Source organism: Mustela nigripes, chromosome X, assembly GCF_022355385.1.
Source record: "Mustela nigripes isolate SB6536 chromosome X, MUSNIG.SB6536, whole genome shotgun sequence".
NCBI classification, from domain to species: Eukaryota; Metazoa; Chordata; class Mammalia; order Carnivora; family Mustelidae; genus Mustela; species Mustela nigripes.
This window is the reverse complement of record NC_081575.1, coordinates 47,243,069-47,267,178: the sequence shown is the minus strand read 5'-3', so window position 1 is coordinate 47,267,178 and position 24,110 is coordinate 47,243,069.

The following is a 24,110-nucleotide window of genomic DNA, read 5'->3' as shown; positions in this document are numbered from 1 at the left end:
TTATGGACATTGTGGAGGGTATGTGCTTTGGTGAGTGCTGTGAAGTGTGTAAACCTGGTGATTCACAGACCTGTACCCCTGGGGATAAAAATATATGTTTATAAAAAATAAAAAATTAAAAAAAAAATTGGAAAAGGGGATGCTGGGTGGATCAGTCAGGTAAGGGTCTGCCTTAAGCTCAGGTCATGATCCCAGGGTCCTGAGGTTGAGTCCTGAATTAGGCTCCTTGCTTGGTGGGGAGCCTTATTCCCCCTCTGCCACTTCCCCTGCTTGTACTCTCATGCTCTCTTCCTCTCTCACTCTCTGACAAATAAATAAAATCTTTTTCTTTAATGGGAAAAGAACATAGACTCCTCACCAAAGAAGATACACAAATTGCCAATAAATATGTGAAAAAGTGTTCAACATCACTAATCATTAGAAAAATGAAAACCAAAACTACAAGGAGATACCACTCCACACTTCTTTGAATGGCTACTACAAAAACAATTACACGTTGGCAAGGATGCAGAAAAATTGGAACACTTGTGCATTGTTGGTAGGAATGTGTGGGTGGGAGTAACTATAAAAACAGTATTGTGGTAACAAAAATTACACACATAATTACCATATGAGCCAGTGTAAGGATTGATATTATGTGTCAACAGAACCGGGCTTAAGTATGACCAAATGCCTGTTAAAGCATTATTTCTGGTTATGTCTGTGAGGGTGTTTCTAGAAGAAATCAGCATTTCAGCCAGTATACTGAGTTAAGAAGAGTGTCTTCACCAATGTAGGTGGGCATCATCTAATTCACTGAAGGCCTAAACAGAACAAAAAGACAGAGGAAAGACAATTTTTTTTTCTTGATCTGGGGCATCCATTTTCTACTGCCCTCAGACATCAGCAATCCTGGTTTGCAGCCTGTTTGACTTAGACCAACTTATACCACTGACTTTCATTCTCAGGCCTTTGGACTCAGGATGGAATCCACACCACTGGCTCTCCAGTTCTCAGGACTTCATACCCAGACTGAATTACACTACCATCTTTCCTGGTTTTTCAGCTTGCAGAACCAGGAGATTGTGAGACTTCTTTGCCTTCATAATTATGTGAGCTAATTCCTATAATAAATGCATATAAAAATCACAAAAATAGATAAACACATCAATAGAACAAAGTATAAAACTCAGAAATAAACCCACAATCATATGGTCAATTTTTAACAAAGGAGGAAAGGATACATAAAAAGAGAGTTCCTTCAACAAATGGTGTTGGGGAAACTGGACAGTTATATGCAAAAAAATGGAAACTGGACTACTTTCTTTCACCATACACAAAAGTAAACTCAAAATGGATTAGGAACCATGTGAGACTTGAAATGTGAGGCCTGAAACCATAAAAAATTCTATAAGAGAGCACAGGCAATAATTTCTCTAACATTAGCCATTTTTCTAGATATGTTTCTTGAGGCGAGGGAAATAAAAACAAAAATAAATTATTGGGATTACATCAAAATAAAAAGCTTCAGCACAGTGAAGGAAACAACCAACAAAACTAAAAGACAAATAAGTTTGGAGAGGAGTTGAGACTCATCTCTTCCCTAGTCCCATCTCTTCCCTCAAACACAACTAGATAACTAACAAATCATTCTGAATATCCAAGAAACCAACCTGAGTACTGATAACGCAAGCTCTATAACTAGAGGGAGAGATGAAGCTACATTTAGGATGGTAGGAAGTGTGGAGGAGACACGGTTTTGGGAAGAAACAGATTGCATGTGCTGCAGAAGGGAGGGAGCCCTGGTCATAAAGAAAGGTGAGAGAGGAGCACCCAGCAGAATGCACAAGAACTCTTCTCTAAACCCATTGACTGGGAAAATGAGAGGGGTTGATTTTTGCAACCAGTGGCATTTGAAGACTAGAGTTTTAAAGGTCAGAGGGCTTGACAGGGTTAGAACCCTGAGAGCATTGCCCTACTCCTGGAGAAAAGGCAGGCAAACAACCCAGGGGCCTACTGCACAATCTGAGGAAATCCAAAGGCACACAATCCTAAGGGGAGAGATTTGTTCCCTCCTCTTAGAGCACATCTGTAAGCATTGGCATTCACAGAGAGGCCTCTCCGGAACAATAGGGCCAATGGGCACCATTTCCCATCCATGGCTCTCCACATAGATGCAGAGCCACCTACTGATGGGGGGGTTTACCCTAACACTGGCTGCCTACACTTCTTGTTCCAAATTAAATGCCCCAGTGCTCTGGCGTGACTGCCCTTCTTGGTCAAACCTGCATCAGTCCCAGCACATCAAGAGTATTCCCCCAAAAAACAGTGCAGGCCCCTTCCCACAACATGTCACCAAAGTTTGGAGTTTTAAAGTCAGCAGACTTGTCTGGGATAGAGACCAGAGTGCACTGCGCTACCTGAAGATAAGGCTGGCAAGAAACCCTGAGATAGAAAGTATGAAAACAACAATCTGAAAAATGACTGGGATACACAGCAGGGAGATTATTCACTCGTCTGGGAGTGCTTCCTTAGAGCAGGAAGCAGAGAATCCCCTCTCCAGGGACAAAGGAGCTGGCTGGCACCATTTCCTTCACTTGCTCCTCAGCATAACCTTCAGTAAACAGTACAGTGCCTACACTGGCTGCCTACCCTGCTCACACCAAGTGTTGCCCTTCCCATGCATTCTACCAGTACTGCCCTTCTCAGGCAAGTGTGCCTCAGAGGGACCCTTCCCCAGAAGACCAACAGAAACTCCCACCCACACCATTCTTCATAATCAGAGTTCTGCAAGACTTCAGTTCTAGTGGAGGTAGTATCAGGTCTCATTTAATAAGCTGAACAGAGAACACCTAGTTATAATTTGTCACATTCTGGCCAAGATCCAAACACTGTCCACTGAAGGCAAGGAGAGACTCTGCAGATGACTGACCTGAAATATACACAGCAAATACACAGCAGCAGAGTGTGTGTAGCACACAAAGGCACACTCCCTGAAGATCCAGGAATTGAATACTATATGACCTTTTTTTCATAAAGCCATTATTCTCAGGAGTAGGAAACATAACAGGCTTTTCTAACACAGAGAAGAAAACAGAGACTTATACAAAATGTCAAGACAGAGGAATTCATCCCAAATAAAACAAATAAGTTCATGGCCAGAGATATAATCAAAACAGACATAAATAATATGTCTGATGGAGAATTTAAAGGAACAATCATAATGATACTCACTGGGCTTGAAAGAAGACATCAGTGAGGTCCTTAACACAGAGAAAAAAAGGTTGAAAAACAGAAATTTAAAAATGCTGTAACAGATTAGAAATAGACTGGATATAATGACCACAAGGATGGAAGAAACAGAGGAACAAACAAATGACACAGAAAATAAAATAATGGAAAATAATGAAGCTGAACAAAACAGATTAAGAATTATGGGACAAGAGAATAGACTTACAGAACTCAGTAACTTCATCAAACATAACATTCATATCATAGGACTCTTCGAGTAGAAAGGAAAAAACAAAAGTGACAAGGACAATAAAAGAACAGAGAAAACATCTGAAAACAGCAACATAACAAATAATAAAATTTGCATAAATACAAAGGTATTAATAATTACTCTTACCGTAAATGGACTAAGCACTCCAATCAAAAGATATTGGATGTCATGGGGCACCTGGCTGGTTCAGTGGGTTAAAGCCTCTGCCTTTGGCTCAGGTCATGATCCCAGGGTCCTGGGATCAAGCCCCACATCAAACTCTCTGCTCGGCGGGGAGCCTGCTTCCTCCTCTCTCTCTCTCTGCTTGCCTCTCTACCTACGTGTGATCTCTGTCTATCAAATAAATAAATAAAATCTTAAAAATATATATATTGGATGTCAGAATGTACAAAAAAACAAGACCCATCTCTATGCTGCCTAAAAGAGACTCATTTTAAACCTAAAGATGCTTAAAGATTGAAAGTGAGGGGATGGAGAAACATTTATCAGGCTAATGGATATCAAAAGAAAGGCAGAATAACAACACTTTTATCAGACAGACTAGATTTTAAACCAAAAATTGTAACAAGAAATGAAGAAAAGTGCTATATGATAATAATGGAAATGATACAAAAAGAAGATCTAACAATTATAAATATTCATGCCCCCAACTTGGGAGCACCTAAATATGTCAAACAATTAATAACAAACATAAAGGAACTTACTGATGATAATACAATATAAAGGGACTTTAACACATCATTTACATCAATGGAGATCATCTGAGCAGAAAATCAACAAGGAATCAGTGGCTTTCAATGACATACTGAACCATATGGACTTACAAGATATATTCAGAATATTTCATCCTAAAGTAGCAGAATACACATTCTTTTTGAGTGTGTCTGGAAATTCTATAGAATAGGTCATATACTAAATCACAAACTGGAACGCAACAAGTACAAAAAGATTGAGATCATACCTCGCATATTTTCAGACCACAGTGCTATGAAACTAGAAATCAACCACAAGAAAAAATTTAGAAAGACCAGAAGTATATGGAAGTTAAACAACATACTACAAAAGAATGAAAAGCTCAACCAGGAAATCAAAGAATAATTAAGAAAATACATGGAAACAAATGAAAATGAAAAGATGACAGTCCCAAACCTTTGAGATGTAGCAAAAGTGGTTCTAAAGGGGAAGTATATAGCAATACAGTCCTAATTCAAGAAATAGGAAAAATCTCAAGTAAACAACCTAAACTTACACCTAAAGAGGCTAGAAAAAGAAGAATAAAGAAAAAAACCAAACCCGAGAAAAAGAAGGAAATAATAAAGATTAGAGCAAAAATAAATGATACAGAAAAAAAAGAAAGAAAATAATAGAATAGGTCAATAAAACCAGGAGATGATTCTATGAAAAAAAAATTAATAAAATTGATAAGCCCCCAGCCAGCCTTATCAAAAAGAAGAAGGAAAGAACCCAAATAAATCATAAATGAAAGAGGAAAAATAATAACCAACACCAAAAAATTGGACAACCTGGGAGTAATAGAAGAATGAAACAGGAAGAAATAAAAATAAAACTTGAACAGACTGATAAGCAGCAAAGAAATTGAATCAGACTGATAAGCAGCAAAGAAATTGAATCAGTCAGGGGTGCCTGGGTGGCTCAGTGGGTTAAAGCTTCGAGTTCAGCTCAGGTCATGATCTCAGGGTCCTGGGATCAAGTCCTGCATCTGGCTCTCTGCTCAGCAGGGAGCATGCTTCCCGCCACCTTTCCTTTCTCTGCCTGCCTCTCTGCCTACTTTTGATCTCTGTCAAATTAATAAATAAAATCTTAAAAAAATAATAAATTGAATCAGTCATCAAAAACTCAGAACAAACGAAAGTCCAGGGGTACATGGCTTCACAGGTGAATTCTAACAAACATTTAAAGAAGAGTTAATACCTATTTTTATCAAACTGTTCTAAAGAAGAAAAATGTTAGGAAAATTTCTAAATTCATTCTATGAATGAATTTAGGCCAGCATTACCCTGATACTTAAACCAGACAAAGAATTCACTAACAAAGAGAACTATTGGCCAATATCCTTGGTAAACATGAATGTGAAAATCCTTTTTTTTTTTAATTTTTTAAATTTATTTTCATTGTTCCAGAATTCATTTTTTATGCACCACACCCAGTGCTCCATGAAATACATACCCTCCAAATACACACCACCAGGCTCACCCAACCTCCAACCCCTCCCCTCCAGAACACTCAGATTGTTTTTCTGAGTCCACTGTCTCTCATGGTTTTACTCCCCTCCAATTTCCCCCAACTCCCTTCTCTTCTCTGTCTCCCCATGTCCTCCACATTATTCCTTATGCTCCACAAATAAGCGAAACCATATGATAATTGACTCTCTCTGCTTGACTTATTTCACTCAGCATAATCCCTTCCAGTCCCATCCACGTTGATGCAAAAGTTGGGGATTCATCCTTTTTGATGGAGGCATAATTCTCCATTGTATATATGGACCATATCTTCTTTATCCATTTGTCTGTTGAAGGATACCTTGACTCTTTCCACAATTTGGCGACTGTGGCCATTACTGCTATGAACACTGGTGTGTAGATGGCCCTTCTTTTCACTACATCTGTATCCTTGTGGTAAATACCTTGTAGTGTAATAGCAGGGTCATAGGTAAGCTATACTTTTAATTTCTTAAGTAATCACCACATTGGTTTAAAAAAAAAAAGTGGCTGCAATGACTTGCATTCCCACCAACAATATAAGAGGGTTACCCTTTCTCCACATCCTATCCAACACTTGTTGTTTACTGTCTTGTTAATTTTGGGCATTCTGACTAGTGTAAGGTGTTATCTCAGTGTGGTTTGGATATGAATCTCCCTGATGGCTAATGATGATGAACATTTTTTCATGTGTCTGATAGCCATATTTATGTCTTCTTTGGAGAAGTGTCTGTTCATGTCTTCTGCCCATTTTTTGACATGATTATATACTTTGTGTGTGTTAAGTTTGAGTAGTCCTTTATAGATCCTGCATATCAGACCTTTGTCTGTATTGTCATTTGCGAATATCTTCTCCCATTTCTTGGGTTGCTTCTTTGTTTTGTTGACTGTTTCCTTTGCTGTGCAGAAGCTTTCAATCTTGAAAAATTCATTTTCACTATTGTTTCCTTTGCGTTTGGAGACATACCTTGAAAGAAGTTGCTATGGTCGATATCAAAGAGGTTACTGCCTATGTTTTCCTCTAGAATTCTGAAGGATTCCTGCCTCACGTTGAAGTCTTTTACCTATTTTGAGTTTATCTTTGTGTATGGTATAAGAGAATGGTCAAGTTTCATTCTTCTACACGTGGCAGTCCAATGTTCCCAGCACCATTTATTGAAAAGACTGTCTTTTTTTCCACTGGATATTTTTCCTGCATTGTCAAAACTTTTTGACCATAGAGTTGAGGGTATGTATCTGGGCTCTCTACTCTGTTCCACTGGTCTATGTGTCTGTTATTGTGCCAGTACCATGCTGTCTTAGTGATCACAGCTTTGTAGTAAAGCTTGACGTCAGGCAACATGATGCCCCCAGTTTTGTTTTTCTTTTTCAGCATTTCCTTAGCAATTCGGGGTATCTTCTGATTCCATGCAAATTTTAGGATTATTTGTTCCAGCAAATTGAAAAATGCTGGTGGAATTTTGATGAGAATGGCATTGAAAGTTTGATTTCTCTAGGCAGTATAGACATTTTAACAATGTTTATTCTTCTGATTGATGGGCATAGAATGGTCTTCCATCTTTTTGTGTCTTCTTCAATTTCTTTCATGAGTGTTCTGTAGTTCCTTGAGTACAGATCCTTTAACTCTTTGGGTTGGTTTATTCCCATGTATCTTATAGTTCTTGGTGCTATAGTAAATGGAATTGATTCTCTAATTTCCTTTCTGTATTTTCATTGTTAGTGTATAAGAAAGCAACTCTTTTCTGTACATTGATTTTGTATCCTGCCACATCACTGAATTGCTATATGAGTTCTAGTAGTTTGGGGGTGGAGTATTTTGGGTTTTCCATATAAAGTATCATGTCATTTGTGAAGAGAGAGGTTGACTTCTTCTTTACGAAGCAGAATATCTTTTATTTCTTTTTGTTGTCTGATTGCTGTTGCTAGGACTTTTAATACTATGTTGAACAGATGTGGTGAGAGTGGGTATTCTTGTTGTGTTCCTGATCACAAAGGGAAGGCTGTCAGCTTATTCCCATTGAGGCTGATATTCACTGTGGGTTTTTCATAGATACAATTTATGAACTTTAGGAATGTTCCCTCTATCCCTATACTTTGAAGCATTTTAATCAGGAATGGATGCTGGATTTTGCCCAATGCTTTTTCTGCATCAACTGAGAGGACTGTGTGGTTCTTCTCTCCTATTAATTTGTTCTACCACATTGATTGATTTGTGAATATTGAGCCACACTTGAAACCCAGGGATAAATTCTTCCTTGTCATAGTGGATAATCTTTTTAATGTACTGTTGGATCCTATTAGCTAGGACCTTGTTGAGAATCTTGGCATCCATATTCGTCAAGGATATTGGTCTGAAATTCTCCGTTTTGGTGGGCTTTTCGCCTGGTTTGGGCGTCAGGGTAAAGCTACCTTCATGGAAGGAGTCTGGAAGTTTTTTTTCTGTTTCTATATTTTGAAACAACTTCAGGAAAATAAGTATTATTTCTTTTTTGAATGTTTGGTAGAATTCTCCAGGGAATCCATCAGCTCCCAAGCTCCTGTTTTTTGGGAGGTTTTGATCACTGCTTCAATCTCATTTTTAGATATTAGTCTATTCAGGTTGTCAATTTCTTCCTGACTCAGTTTTGGAAATTTATAGATTTCCAAGAATGTATCCATTTCATCTAGGATGCTTAACTTACTGGCATATAACTGTTGATTGTAATTTCTGATGATTGTTTCTATTTCCTTGGTGTTAGTTGTGATCTCTCCCTTTTCATTCATAATTTTATTAATTTGGGTCCTCTCTCTTTTCTTTGGGATTAGTTTGGCCAAAGGTTTATTGATCTTATTTATTCTTTCAAAAAAACAGATTCTAGTTTCATTGATGTGTTCTCCTGTATCTCTAATTTCTATCTCATTGATCTCTGCTCTAATCTTGATTATTTCCCTTCTTGTATGTGGGGTTGGCTTAATTTGTTGTTGATTCTCCAGTTCTTTAAGGTATAAAGACAGCTGGTATGTTCTGGACTTTTCAAGTTTTTTGAAGGAGGCATGGATGGCTATGTATTTCCCCCATAGGATGGCCTTTGCTTTATCCTGTAGGTTTCGGTGTGAAGTGTCTTCATTCTCTTTGGTTTCTATGAATCTTTTAAGATCTTCTTTGACTTCCTGGTTGGTCCAAGCTTTCTTAAGCAAGTTGGTCTTTACCTTCCAAGTGTTTGAGTTCTTTCGGAACTTTTCCTTGTGATTGAGCTCCAGCTTCAAAGCATTGTGATCTGAGAATATGCAGGGAATAGTCTCAGTCTTTTGGTATCTGTTGAGTCCTGATTTGTGACCCAGTATGTGGTCTATTCTGGAGAAGGTTCAGAGTGCACTCGAGAAGAAGGAGTATTTTGTTGTTTTAGGGTGGAATGTTCTGTATATACCTATGAGGTCCACCTGGTCCAATGTGTCATTCAATGCTCTTGTTTCTTTATTAATTTTCTGCTTCGATGATCTGTCTAATTCTGAGAGAGTCATGTTAATATCTCCTATGATTAGTGTATTCATATCAATATGAGTCTTTATCTTGATTAACAGTTTTCTTAAGTAATTGGCTGCTCCCATATTGGGAGCATAGATATTTACAATTGTTAGATCATCTTGGTGGATAGTCCCTTTAAGGATTATGTAGTGTCCTTCTGTATCTCTGACTACAGTCTTTAGTTTGAAGTCTAATTTATCTGATATGAGAATGGCTACCCCAGCCTTCTTTTGAGGCCCATTAGAATGAAAGATGCTTCTCCATCCCTTCACTTTCGGTCTGGGTGTATCTTTAGTTTAAAAATGGGTCTCTTGTAGACAACATATGGATGGGTCCTGTCGTTTTATCCAATCTGCAACCCTGTGCCGTTTTATGGGTGCATTTAGGCCATTCACATTGAGAGTGATTATTGATAGATACGTTTTTATTGACATCGAGTTACCTTTGAAGTCTTTCTTTCTGTAGACTGTCTCTATATTTCTGTTCAATGCTATTCTTGGGATTTTTCTTCTTTTATAGAACCCCCCTTAATATTTCCTGCAGTGTCAGCTTGGTGGTTGCATAGTCTTTTAAGCCTTGCTGCTCTTGAAAACTCTTTATCTCTCCATCCATTTTGAATGTCAGTATTGCTGGATAAAGTATTCTTGGCTGCATGTTCTTCTCATTTAGTGCCCTGAATATATCTTGCCAGCCTCTTCTGGCTTGCCAGGTCTCTGTGGACAGGTCTGACGTTATTATGATGGGCTTCCCTCTGTAAGTAAGGAGACTCTTTGCCCTGGTGTCTTTCAAGAGATTATACCTAAAATTATAATTCCTCAATTTGACTATCAGGTGTCATGATTTTTTTTGGAATGTATAATCTTGGGTGGAGACCGTTCAGCCTCTAGTACATGGATGCTGGTTCCATTCGCGACATTGGGAAAATTTTCATGAAGGACTTGTTCCACTATATCTTCTAGACTTCTTTCTTTCTCCTCCCCTTCAGGGATTCAAATAATTCTGACGTTGGAACGCTTCATGGCATCATTTATTTCCCTGACTCTGTTTTTGTGGCTTCTAAGCTGTTTGTTCCAGGCTTCCTCCTGATCCTTTCTCTCTATCTCTTTGTCCTCCAGATCACTAATTCTATCTTCTGTCTCAGTTACCCTATCTTTGAGAAAGTTTCGATTAGATCGGAACTCATTGAGAGCATGGTGGACCTCCTCCCTGGTAGCTTTAAGTTCTGCCCTAACATTGTGAACATCCTGTCTGGTCGCTTTCAATTTGGCCCTAATCAATTCTGTTTGGTCATCCATGGGTTTCTCCAACCTAGATATTGCCTGGGTAATTGTTAGCCTGAATTCTCTTTCCGACATATTGTCTATGTTGATAGCTGTTAGCTCTGTTGCAGAAGGTCCATCCTCTGTATTTTTCTTCTGTTGGGCATTCCTCCTCCTAGTCATTTTGGTGGGAGATGACTGAACAGATGTAGCTGGATGTATCAACTGTGGTGCAGTCAAGGTGCACCCTGGAACACTTCTGAGCAATCAGGATTCCCCACCCAAACGAGAGAGAAAAGAAAAGAAAAAGAAAAAGAAAAAAAGAGAGAGAGAGGCAGGAAAGAAAGGGAAGATGAAAGAGAAGGTTCAGCCCAGATGGGCCCCAAAGTAAGATTTATGAAGTAGACAAACAAAAAGAGACAAAAAGACTGATACAAGTATATGACAAGAGAAAAAAAAAATGAAATAAAGGAATCACCTCATCAAAAAAACCCCTAAGTGTAAGATTTATATGCTATCAGGACAAACACAAAAACACAGAAACACTGGTGGAAGAAGAAGATGGGAGATTTCTTATAAATTCTCAGTGTGTGCAAGGAAGTTTGTTTTGATTCTTCTTGGATGTATCTTGATATCTTTGTTAAAGGACTCAACTTTCCTAAGATAAAGGGGATTAAAAATTGCCTTTCCTATAGGGGTAGTATTGATTGGAGAAAGGGGATTACTTTGAAATTTAACTCTATATGAATATTAGAGGATAAAAATTAAAAGGAATAAACTAGACTAAACTAAACTAAAATTATAAAAAAGGAATTCAAAAAATAAAAATGCAAAAGAAAAACATAGGTGTATGTATCAAAAATTCCAGGTTAGAAGGGTATTATGGAATTTGATGTACTGTACAGCTCACTGTGATGGTAAATAGGTTAAAAAAATTACCTATGTGTAAAAAAAAAAAAAAAAAAAAGAACCAGAATAGTGGAAACTATAGTCAACAATACAAGTTTTGCTATGAAGTAGTGGTTGTTCTCTTGTAGTCCTTTTTTTTCCTCTCTCTCTCTCTTTTTTTTTTTTTCTTTCTTGGTTTGTTTTCTGGGGGAGGGGCCTGCCACGTGGGTTGTCAGTGAATGAAGTTTCCTGGGTTAAGTCCTCCTGCTCCTCTCAAGGGGTTGGGCTCTGAGGAAACTGGTTTTTTTTTTTTTTTTTTCAGGCTTTTGTTCTCTGGCGGTTTTTATGTTTGTTCACTTTTTTTCCTCTCACCTTGACTGCCTTTGATGGTTTTTGTAGTTTTAGAGGAAAACAAACTGCACCCTGATCTCCCTCTCAGAGTGAAGCCTCAGTCTGGGGGCAGAGTGTAAATAAGTTCCCCCTTGGCCACTGGCAGAGCAGGTTCCAAGTTGCAGACCCTGGGGATGCAGGATCTTTTGTTTATACCCAAAGCCAAGGCAGTGGGGGCTGTCTGGGAGCTCCGGACCGCCAGAAATGTTCCAAGCAGCAATCGCACACTGAGATTTTGCCGCTGGACCAGGCTGGGAGTGCCTGGTCTTGCTGGGTCTAAGAGTGCCCAGCTTGAGCACGCCTCCTTCAGGGGCGGCTATGGGTCCTGTGCGTCTCAGGCACTAAGAATGGGGTGCAGGTCCAAGAGCACCAGGCTGGGCTTTTGCGCACCTCTGTCAGGGGAGAGTTTGGGGCATGTGGCTTAGGCTTTGAAACAATGGCACGGGTCAAAGAGCGCCGGTCGGCCCTTTGTAACTCTCTCAGGGGAGCATGAGGGGCCTGCGCACATATTTCAGGCATTGTGGTGGGGCTCTAGTGTTCTGCTGACCTGCGTGGCTCCCATCCCCTCACAGGAACTGAACCCACGCATTCTGGGGCGCGCTGCCGGCTTAGGGACCAAGAGCCAGTTTCTCTACCGCACTCTCTCTGCCTCAGCACCAGGGAGGCTGTCCTGGGACCAGGGCCTTAAGCCCCTGTCCCTAGCCATCCCGATTCCCACAATTTCCCCCCGGGATCCTTTGCTCTTTCGGAGTACTTTCAACCAGTCTCCAAGTTAATTCTGGTCCCCAGATGCAGGGCACTCTCGCTCGTATTGGGGGTATTACTTTCCAACGGGTCACCTCTGGTGGCTCCCTCCCCCTTTTGTTTATCTTCTGATATCAGTCCGCCCTTCCCACTCCGATTTACCTGCCCACTGACTTCTTCTGCCCCTGTAGAGATCCAGACATGTATAATTCTGATCTCAGGCTGATTTCATGGGTGATTGGAGTTCTTTGGTAGGTAATCAGCTCACTTTGGGGTACCGGCTGAAAAGGCGCCTCCTCTTACTCCCCCGCCATCTTGTCCCCCCCGAAAATTCTTAATAAAATACTAGAAAAATTGAACCCAACAATACATTAAAAGAATCATTCACTACAATTAAGTGGTTTTTTTTTTCTGTACCACAAGGGTGATTCAATATTCACAAATCAATCATTGTGATACACCATATTAAAAAAAAGAAGAAGGATAAGATCCATATGACACTTTCAACAGATGCAGAAAAAGCTTTTGAAAATGTACAGCAACCAGTCATAAAAAAAATCAAGAAAGTAGGGTTGGGGAATCATAACTCAACATAATAAAGGCCATATATAAAAAACCCACAGTTACTATTATTCTCAAGGGGGGGAAACTGAGAGGATCAGCAAGAAGACAGAGATATTCATTCACACCCATTATTTAACATGGCACTGGAAGACCTATCCACAGCAATCAGAAACAAAGAAGTAAATGGCATCCAAATCAGCAAGGAAGAACTATCTGCAGATGATAGGGTAATCTGTATAGAAGACCAGAAACACTCCCACCAAAAACATTGCTAGACCTGATACATGAATTCAGTAAAGTCATGGGATACAAAAGCAAAGTACAGAAATCTGTCACATTTTTATACACCAATAATGAAGCAACAGAAAGATAAATCAAGGAATTGATCCCATTGCACCAAATACCATAATACACATAGGAATTAATCTAACCAAAGAGGAAAAAGATCTGTACTCTGACAACTATAGAAAACTGATGAAAAAAATGAAACAAGATGGGATCAGGAGGAAGACAAACCATAAGAGACTCAATCTCATGAAACAAACTGAGGGTTGCTGGCGGTTGGGGGAGTAGGGATAGTGTGGCTGGGTTATGGACATTGGGGAGGGCATGTGTGATGGTGAGTGCTATGAAATGTGTAAGCCTGACGATTCACAGACCTGTACCCCCTGGGGCAAATAATACATTATATGTTAATAAAAAATACATATATAAAATGACACACTTAAAAAAACTGATGGAAGAAATTGAAGATGATACAAAAAATGTAAAAACATTTTTTCCTCATGGACTGGACAAATGAATATTGTTAAAATTCTACATAACCCAAAGAAATCTACACATTTAATGTAATCCTTATCAAAATACCACCAGCATTATTTATAGAGCTAGAACAAATGACCTTAAAATGTGTGTGGAATTATAAAATGCCCTGAACAGCAAAGTAATCTTGAAGAATGAAAAAAAAAAAAAAAAAAAAAAAAAAAAAAGAAGGCAAAGCCGAAGGCATCACAATTCTGGGCTTCAAATTATTTTGTGAAGCTGTAGTGATCAAAATAGCATGGTATAAACACAAAAATAAATAGATCAATGGAACAGAATATAGAAACCAGAAATTGGGCCACAACTATATGGTCAATTAATCTTTGACAAAGTAAGGAAGAATATCCAATGGGGAAAAAAAAAGACGGTTTTCAAAAAATGGTGTTAGAAAAACTGGAGAGCAACAAAATGAATGAAACCGGAACACTTTCTTACACGATACACAAAAATAAATGTGAAATGGATTAAAGATCTAAATGGGAGACATGAAACCAATGAAATCTTAAAGAAGAAGATAGGCAATAACTGCAGGCAATAACTGCATTGACATTGGCTATAGAAACTTTTTACTAGATATGCTTCCTGAGGCAAGGGGAAAGAAAATAAAAAATACTACTGGGATTTTGAAAAAAAAATTAAAATAATAAAATTTTTATTATAAAATTAAAAAAAATAAAATAAAAAATTGAAAAAATTAAAAGCTTTTGCACAAGAAAGGAAACAATCAATGAAACCAAAGCCATCCTACAGAATGGGAGAAGATACTTGCAAATTACATATATGATAAAGGGTTAATATCCAAAATATGTAAAGAACTTATAAAACTCAGCACCCCAAAAACAAATAATCCAGTTGAAAAGGGGGAAGAAAACATGAATAGATATATTTTTCAAAGAGGACATCCAGATGACCAACAGATTCATAAAAAGATGCTCAACATCATTTAGCATCAAGGAATGCAAGTCAAAACTCTAATGAGATATTACCTCACACCTCTCAGAATGGCTAAAATTAACAACACAGGAAACAATAGGTGTTGGCAAGGATGCAGAGAAAAGGGAAAGCTCTTGCACTGTTGATGCAAATGCAAACTGGCACAGTTCCTCTAGACAATAGTATGGAGATTCCTCAAAATGTTAAATGTAGAGCTATCCTACAATCCAGCAATTGCACTAGCAGGTATTTATCCAAAGAAAACAAATATATGGATTCAAGGGATGCCTGGGTGTCACAGTTGGTTAAGCACCAATCTCTTGGTTTCAGCTCATGTTGTGATCTCAGGGTCTTGGAATCAAACACCACATCAAGCTCCATGTTCAGTTCAGTGTCTGCTTAAGACTCTTCCTCTCACTCTACTCCTTCCCCTGCTCTATTTGTCTCTAAATTAAATACATAAAATCTTTTTAAAAATACTTATTTGAAGGAATACATGCACCCCATGTTTACTGCACATTATCAATGCTAGCCAAATTATAGAAAAAGCCCAGATGTCCATTGACTGATAAATGCATAAAGATGAGATATATATATATATATATATATATATATATGTATATATATATATATACTCAGACATCAAAAATAATGAAATCTTGCCATGATGTCGATAGAACTAGAGAGTATGTTAAGCTAAATAAGTCAGCTGGAGAAAGACAAATATCATATGATTTCACTCATATATGGATTAAAAAAAAAAACAAAGAGGTAAAGGGGACAAAAAGAAACACAAGCCAAGAAACAGACTCATAACTATAGAGAACAAACTGATGGTTACCACAGGGGAGGTGAATTGTGGGGTGGGTTAAATAGGTGATGGATATTGACGAGTGTGCTTATGATGATGACTGGGTGTTGTTTGTAAATGATGAATCACTAAATTCTATGTATGAAACTAACATTATACTGTATATTAACTAATTGGAATTTAAATAAAACCTTGGAAAAGAAGAAGAAAAAATAAAAATAGCTTCAATCATAAACTGTATTAAAAATTTAAGGAAATTGGGACACCTGGGTGGCTCAGTCAGTTAAGCGGCTGCCTTCAGCTCAGGTCCTGACCCCAGGGTCCTGGGATTGAGCCCTCAATCAGACTCCTTGCTCAGTGGGGAGCCTGCTTCTCCCTCTCCCCCGATTGTGTTTTCTCTCTCACTATCTCTATTTCTGTGTCAAATAAATAAATATAACCTTTAAAAATTTTAAGGAGCACTGGGTGTGGTGAAAAAATAATGATACTGCTATGTTGAAAATAAATAAATTAAAAAATAATTTATATTAAAAAATTTGTAAGGAAGAAATAACACCAATTTTACATAAATATTTTTAAAATACAGAAGAATTAAGAACAGTTCTGTATTTATTATCTTGATACCCAAGCAAGAAAAAAAATGTATATAATAAACTGTGGATTAATGTCTCATGAAAAGACACATAGTACATAACAAAGGCTTAGCAAATTGATCCAAAATACATATAACAAGGATATTACATCATGAATGAATGATGTTCATAGGAATGTAAGTGTATTTCAATATGTAAAAATCAAGTGAGGGTGCCTGGGTGGCTCAGTGGGTTAAGCCTCTGCCTTTGGCTCAGGTCATGATCTCAGGGTTTTGGAATCAAGTCCCACATTGGGCTCTCTGCTCGGCAGAGAGCCTGCTTCCTCCTCTCTCTCTCTGCCTGTGTCTCTGCCTACTTGTGATCTCTCTCTGTCAAATAAATAAATAAATAATCTTTTCAAAATTGACTGATGTAATTTGTCATTGTAAGAGTCTAGAGGTGCCTGGGTGGCTCAGTTGGTTAAGTGTCTGATGTAGGCTCAGGCCATGATCTCAGGGTCCTGGGACCCAGCCCTGTGTCTAGCTCTATGCTCAGCTGGGAGTCTGCTCGTCCCTCTTCCCCTCCTCCTGCTTGTGGCCTGTCTCCCCCTCTCAAATAAATAAATAACATCTTTTAAAACACTAAGTATAAAAAAAAACCCTTATGAATGTCTCAACTAATGTAAGGAGAATTTGACAAGGTTTTCCCCCATTAATAATAATAGAAAAAATCAAGTAATTAAAAATAGATGGAACAGGGATCCCTGGGTGGCTCAGTTGGTTAAGCAGCTGCCTTCGGCTCAGGTCATGATCCCAGCGTCCTGGGATCGAGTCCCACATCGGACTCCTTGCTCGGCAGGGAGCCTGCTTCTCCCTCTGCCTCTGCCTGCCATTCTGTCTGCCTGTGCTCGCTCTCTCCCCCTATCTCTCTCTGAGAAATACATAAAATTTTTTAAAAAATAGATGGAACATCCTTACTCTGACAAATGTATTCATGAAAAACTTATAATTAATATATTAATGGTAAAAGAAATGCATGCTTTTCTCTTATAATTGGGGAAAAAGACAAGAATGCCCACTTTCGTTACTTCTATTTAGCAAGGATTTCCTAACAAATAAATTATAAGAAAGTAAGCAACTCAATAATGAAATGGGCATTTTTGAACACATTAATGAGATTACATATAATCAGCTAATAAACACATGAAATATGCTCAACATCATTAGTTATTAGAGAAAGGTGAAACTAAACCATAAGGAGATACCTTTATGCACATACTAAAAAAGCCTAAAATTTAAAATATTAATCATACCGTAGTTTTGGATGATATAGAGGAACTGGAACTTTCACTAATTGCTGGTGAAAATATAAAATCATATACCTACAGTTTTACAGTTTCTTATATAGCTAAACATGCAAGATAAATGAAAACATGCATCCTCAAAAAGACATATAGACTACTGTTTATAACAGTTTTAGTCATAGCAGGCAAAAGCTGTAAATGACCAAAATGACCATTATTTGATAAACAGATAAATGAATGTAGATTGTTGTATCTCTCAATGAAATACTACTCAGCAATTAAAAGATACTGAGTACTGACCCATGAAACAACATGGAATAATCCTGATAGTATTATGGTATGCAAAGGAAGTCAGGCACAAATGCCTATATGTCCATCAACAGATTAATGGATAAAGAAGATGTGGTATATATATGTACAATGGAATATTATGCAGCCATCCAAAGAAATGAAATCTTGCCATTTGCAATAATGTGGATGGAACTAGAGGTCATTATGTTGAGCAAAATAAGTCAATCAGAGAAAGACAATTATCATATGATCTCCCTGATATGAGGAATTTGAGAGGCAGAGTGGGGTATTTGGGGGGTTGGGAAGGAAAAAATGAAACAAAATAGGATTGGGAGGGAGACAAAGCATAAGAGACTCTTTTTTTTTTAATTTATTTTTTATTTTCAGCGTAACCATATTCATTATTTTTTCAGCACACCCAGTGCTACATGCAATCCGTGCCCTCCATAATACCCACCGCCTGGTTCCCCTGACCTCCCACTCCCCGCCCCTTCAAAACCCTCAGATTATTTTTCAGAGTCCATAGTCTCTCATGGTTCACTTCCCCTTCCAATTTCCCCCAACTCCCTTCTCCTATCTCCCTATGTCTTCCATGCTATTTGTTATGCTCCACAAATAAGTGAAACCGTATGATAACTGACTCTCTCTGTTTGACTTATTTCACTCAGCATAATCTCTTCCAGTCCCATCCATGTTGCTACAAAAGTTGGGTATTCGTCCATTCTGATGGAGGCATAATACTTCATAGTGTATATGGACCACATATTCCTTATCCATTCGTCCGTTGAAGGGCATCTTGGTTCTTTCCACAGTTTGGTGACCGTGGCCATTGCTGCTATAAACATAGGGGTACAGATGGCCCTTCTTTTCACGACATCTGTATCTTTGGATAAATACCCAGGAGTGCAATTGCAGGGTCATAGGGAAGTTCTATTTTTAATTTCTTGAGGAATCTCCACACTGTTCTCCAAAGAGGCTGCACCAACCTGCATTCCCACCAACAGTGTAAGATACCTGGGAATAAACCTAACCAAAGAGGTAAAGGATTTGTACTCGAGGAAATACAGAACACTCATGAAAGAAACTGAAGAAGACACAAAAAGATGGAAGACTATTCCATGCTCTTGGATCGGAAGAATAAACATTGTTAAAATGTCTATACTTTCTAGAGCAATCTATACTTTTAATGCTATTCCGGTCAAAATTCCACCGGTATTCTTCAAAGAGCTGGAGCAAATAATCCTAAAATTTTTATGGAATCAGAAGAGACCCCGAATCATTAAGGAAATGTTGAAAAACAAAAATAAAATGGGGGCATCATGTTACCTGATTTCAAACTTTACTACAAAGCTGTGATCACCAAGACAGCATGGTACTGGCATAAAAACAGACACATAGACCAGTGGAACAGAGTAGAGAACCCAGATATGGACCCTCAACTCTATGGTCAAATAATCTTCAACAAAAAAGGAAAAAATATACAGTGGAAAAAAGACAGTCTGGGAAAACTGGGCAGCTATATGTAGAAGAATGAAACTCGACTATTATCTTACACCATACACAAAGATAAACTCAAAATGGATAAAAGACCTCAATGTGAGACAGGGATCCATCAGAATCCTAGAGGAGAACATAGGCAATAATCTCTTCGATATCAGCCACAGCAACTTCTTTCAAGATATGTCTCCAAACAAAAGCGAAAATGAACTTTTGGGACTTCATCAAAACCATAAGAGACTCTTAATCTCACATAACAAACTGAGGGGTGCCAGAAGGAGGGAGTAGGGAAAGGGTGGTTGAGTTACTGACATTGGGGAAGGTAAGTGCTATGGTGAGTGCTGTGAAGTGTGTAAACCTGGAGATTCACAGACCTGTACCCCTGGGGCTAATAATACATTATATGTTAATAAAATATATTAAAAAAATTAAAAAGCCTATGTGCTATGTAAAGTCTCTTGAATTATATAAAAAAAAAACAAACGCCTTATAACAAAAACAATTTATAGTTGGCAAGTCATGGGGTTTGAGAGATGATTTTGACAGCAAAGCTGCACAAAAGGACTTTTAACATGATGGAAATATATTACATGATTTGTTACATGATTGTATAATAAAGTTTCATGAAATTTTATACTTATAATTAATTAATTTTATTGTACATAAGTCACACCTGAACAAAATTAAATCTTTAAAAAAACAAAAAGGAAAATATGTTATAACTAACATTTCTGGAAACCTAGTCTAGTCTAAACATAATGCTAAGCATGTTATATACTGCATTCTATTACAACCTCACACAAGCCCTGGAAGAGAAATATAATATTATAATCCCATTTTGTAGGTTAAAAAAAAAAAAGACTATGGAGATTAACTACCCAAAGCCACACAGTCTATGAGCAATGGAGCCAGAATTTGAACCCAGGCTTTTCTTTTCTTTTCTTTTTAAAGATTTTATTTATTTATTTGACAGAGAGAGATATCACAAGTAGGCAGAGAGGCAGGCAGAGAGAAAGAGGAGGAAGCAGGCTCCCTGCTGAGCAGAGAGCCTGATGCGGGGCTCAATCCCAGGACCCTGGGATCATGACCTGAGCTGAAGGAAGAGGCTTCAACCCACTGAGCCACCCAGGCGCCCCAAACCCAGGCTTTTCTTATGCCAAGGCTCATGCTCTTTATATTTTGTTATCACACCTCTAAGTATATATTAAGAACAATGATAAGAGTGTATTATATTTGTTAGAGTCAAATAAGAAATGAGAAGTAAATCTAGTCAAGCAAAGGAACTAAAAAATGGTATAATAAAGTGAATTGTTTAAAATTATTAGAAAGCTTATCTATGGACCCTTTTATCTGCCACAATTAGATCTAAAAAGGACTTACAGGGTGGCTCAGTTGGTTAAACATCTGCCTACAGCTGGGATCATGATCCCAGGGTCCCTGAATGGAGCCCTGAATTGGGATTCCTCCTCAGTGGGGAGTCTGCTTCTCCCTCTCCCCCTGCTCATGCTCTCTCTCTCTCAAACAAATAAACAAAAATATTAAAAAATTTAAAAATGAAATAAAAGCAACTAACATAACATCAATTTTCTCCACTGTCCCATCATTTTGTGTCATAGGAAGAAATCTTCACAAAAGCATGGACTTGGTTTTATATGTGTTTATACTGTACACAGTGTAATTTATACCCTTAATAATATTAAAGAACAATACTACTACAACAATGAAAACTAAAGACATATGCAAGAAGAAAACTGTCAATAAATGAAGACATTTTGAAATAAATAATGAACAAATACTGACAATTTATTATTAAGTATTTAGATTTGAAAAATGTATAAAAGGAATTTAGTTAATTGAGCAGAAGCTAAATGTCTCACATAAGTAGCTATTAGCAAGAAGGTCCTTGGAATATTAACCCCATTGCCCCTGGCAACCATCAATCTGTTCTCTGTATGTATAAATTTGGATTTTCTTTAGATTCTACATAGAAGTGAGGTGATAACGTATTTGTTTATGTCTGATTTATTTCATTTAGCATAGTGCTTTCAAGGTTTATCCATGTTGTCATAAATGGCAAAGTTTCCTTTTATATATATCACATTATCTTTATTTACTCAACCATCAGTGGACACTAAGGTTGTTTCCATGACCTTACTATTGTGAATAATGCTGCGATGAATAAGAAGGTGCAACATCATTCATGACAGCAATTTCTTTTCCTTCACATAAATACCCAGAAGTGGAATTGCTGGATCACATTGTAATTCTGTTTTTGATTTTTTGATAAACCTTCACACTGTTTGCCATAGAGGCTATACCAATTTTTTTTAATTTTATTTATTTATCAGAGAGAGAGAGAGGGGGAGAGAGCGAGCACAGGCAGACAGAATGGCAGGCAGAGGCAGAGGGAGAAGCAGGCTCCCTGCCGAGCAAGGAGCCCGATGCAGGACTAGATCCCAGGACGCTGGGATCATGACCTGAGCCGAAGGCAGCTGCTTAACCAACTGAGCCACCCAGGCGTCCCGAGGCTATACCAATTTACATTCCCACCAACAATGCCCAAGTGTTCTCTTTGGTCCACATCCTCACCAACACTTGTTATATCTTGTCCTTTTGATAATAGCCATTCTAACAGATGTGAGGTGATATCTCATTGTAGATTTGATTTGCATTTCTCTGGTAACTAGTGACATTGAACACCTTTTCAGATACTTGATTCAGGTACCTGTATATCTTCTTTGGAAAAAATGTCTATTCAAGGGCCATGATTTATGCAATCTTTTTTCCCCCCTTACCTCACTGCTGGGGACAACATAGGTTGCATATGGAATTAAAGCACATTTTTTTTTTTACAAATTGCATGTGCTTTTTATTGGGTTGACTGTGTTTAACTATGGTAACTCCTTTATACCCTGAGGCACAAATGCCTAACTGATGTTAAAAAATCACTTAAAGAGATTTGCCAAGAGGGAGATTCAGTGTGCCACCACTGACTTAAATATGGAATAGCAACACACAAAAGACTTCATAACACCCCCCAGGGACAGAGAGCAACCCCTGACCAAGAGCCAACCAGAAAACAAATCTTCAGTATTTCAATCACAAGGAAATAAGCTCTGCTAATGACCAGTGAGTTCAGCAAAGAACTTCAATCCCCAAATGAAAATGGCAACTGACACCCTGCTCTCAACCCAGTGAGAAGGGTGTCCAATAGTGCCATGCCCAGATACCTTACCTACAGAAACTGTGATATAAATAAATTTGTAGTTTTAAGATACAAAAAGTACTTAAGATATGTGGGCACACTTCAAAAAATCAAATAAATACATTCATAAAGCAACATGGAATTCAAGTTAAAACATATAGGTATGTTATTTATCCAAAATAAAAAGACTTTTTCTTCTTTCTTATAATTTCTAAGTATTTCATCTAAATACTTAGATACTATTCTTGAGTTCCATGTACTGTGACTAAGTTCTGTTAATAGACAACTGTTCTTTTTTATTTTTTTTAAGATTTTATTTATTGGGGTGCCGGGGTGGCTTAGTCAGTTAAGCCACTGCTTTCAGCTTGGGTCATGATCTCAGGGTCCTGGGATCGAGCCCCACATCGAGCTCTCTGCTCAGCGGGGAGCCTGCTTCCCCCTCTCTCTCTTTCTCTGTCTGCCTCTGCCTACTTGTGATCTCTCTCTCTGTCAAATAAATAAATAAAATCTTTTTAAAAATAGAAGATAGAAAAGAGAGGGAATAATTAATGTGGCAAAACCATAGAGAAAGCAGAGAGGACTCAAAGTCATAAATAAAAAAAAAAAGATTTTATTTATTTATTTGACAGAGAGAGAGATCACAAGTAGGCAGAGAGAGAGGAGGAAGCAGGCTCCCTGCTGAGCAGAGAGCCCAATGTGGGGCTCTATCCCATGACCCTGAGATCATGACCTGAGCTGAAGGCAGAGGCTTTAAACCACTGAGCCAGCCAGGTGCCCCAATAGACAACTGTTCTAATACAGAAGTAACCCTGTCCCCATGTAGAAATTGGCTCAACATTTCAGACACTTAGAAAAAAGGCTTATTTTTGTTATTGCTCTTTCATGGAAGGTAGGATTTTTCTTTGTTCAACCTCATCTTCAAGTCATTTAAAGTTACAATCTTACAAAATGATAATATGTGTCTAGTGTCAGAGATGATCAGCCAATCACATTTCAGTAATAGTCTCTTTATGAAGGAACAGAAGGGAAGCTGAGAACAAAGCAGTCACTGACACCTCACAACCCCTCTCCTACCCCATGGGATCTATATGACATTCCTCAGGCACTCCTGGATGCCATAAAGGAAAAAAAAATTTCTTAACTTAAAGAGATCACAACCCTGAGAGAGAAGAGTCTCCCTCAGTTTACAAAAGCTTTAGCAATAGCTTCCAGAAGGAAATGTAAATACAATTAAATATCCGTATAACCTGTAGCCCATTGACAAATACTTGAAGTGGGCAGAGTGTAATGTTCCTCCAGGAAGCTCCCAACTATCTTACTGTTAATGGCTTACTAGAAGGAAAAACAATATCTTAACCTGGCAATATCAAAACCTCTGGTATCCAGTGAGTCTTCTTTAATACATGAAAGTTCTTTCAAAAACCTCCCTTTTTCCTTACCTCTCCCAACCCCAGAGTATATAATGAGCCACCCTACACAACCCCGGTGTAGCAGCTCTTTCTGCCCATGGGACCTCTCCCAATGCTTTAATAAAATCACCTTTTTTTTTTTTAATTTATTTTTTTATTTTTTATTTTTTATTTTTTATAAACATATATTTTTATCCCCAGGGGTACAGGTCTGTGG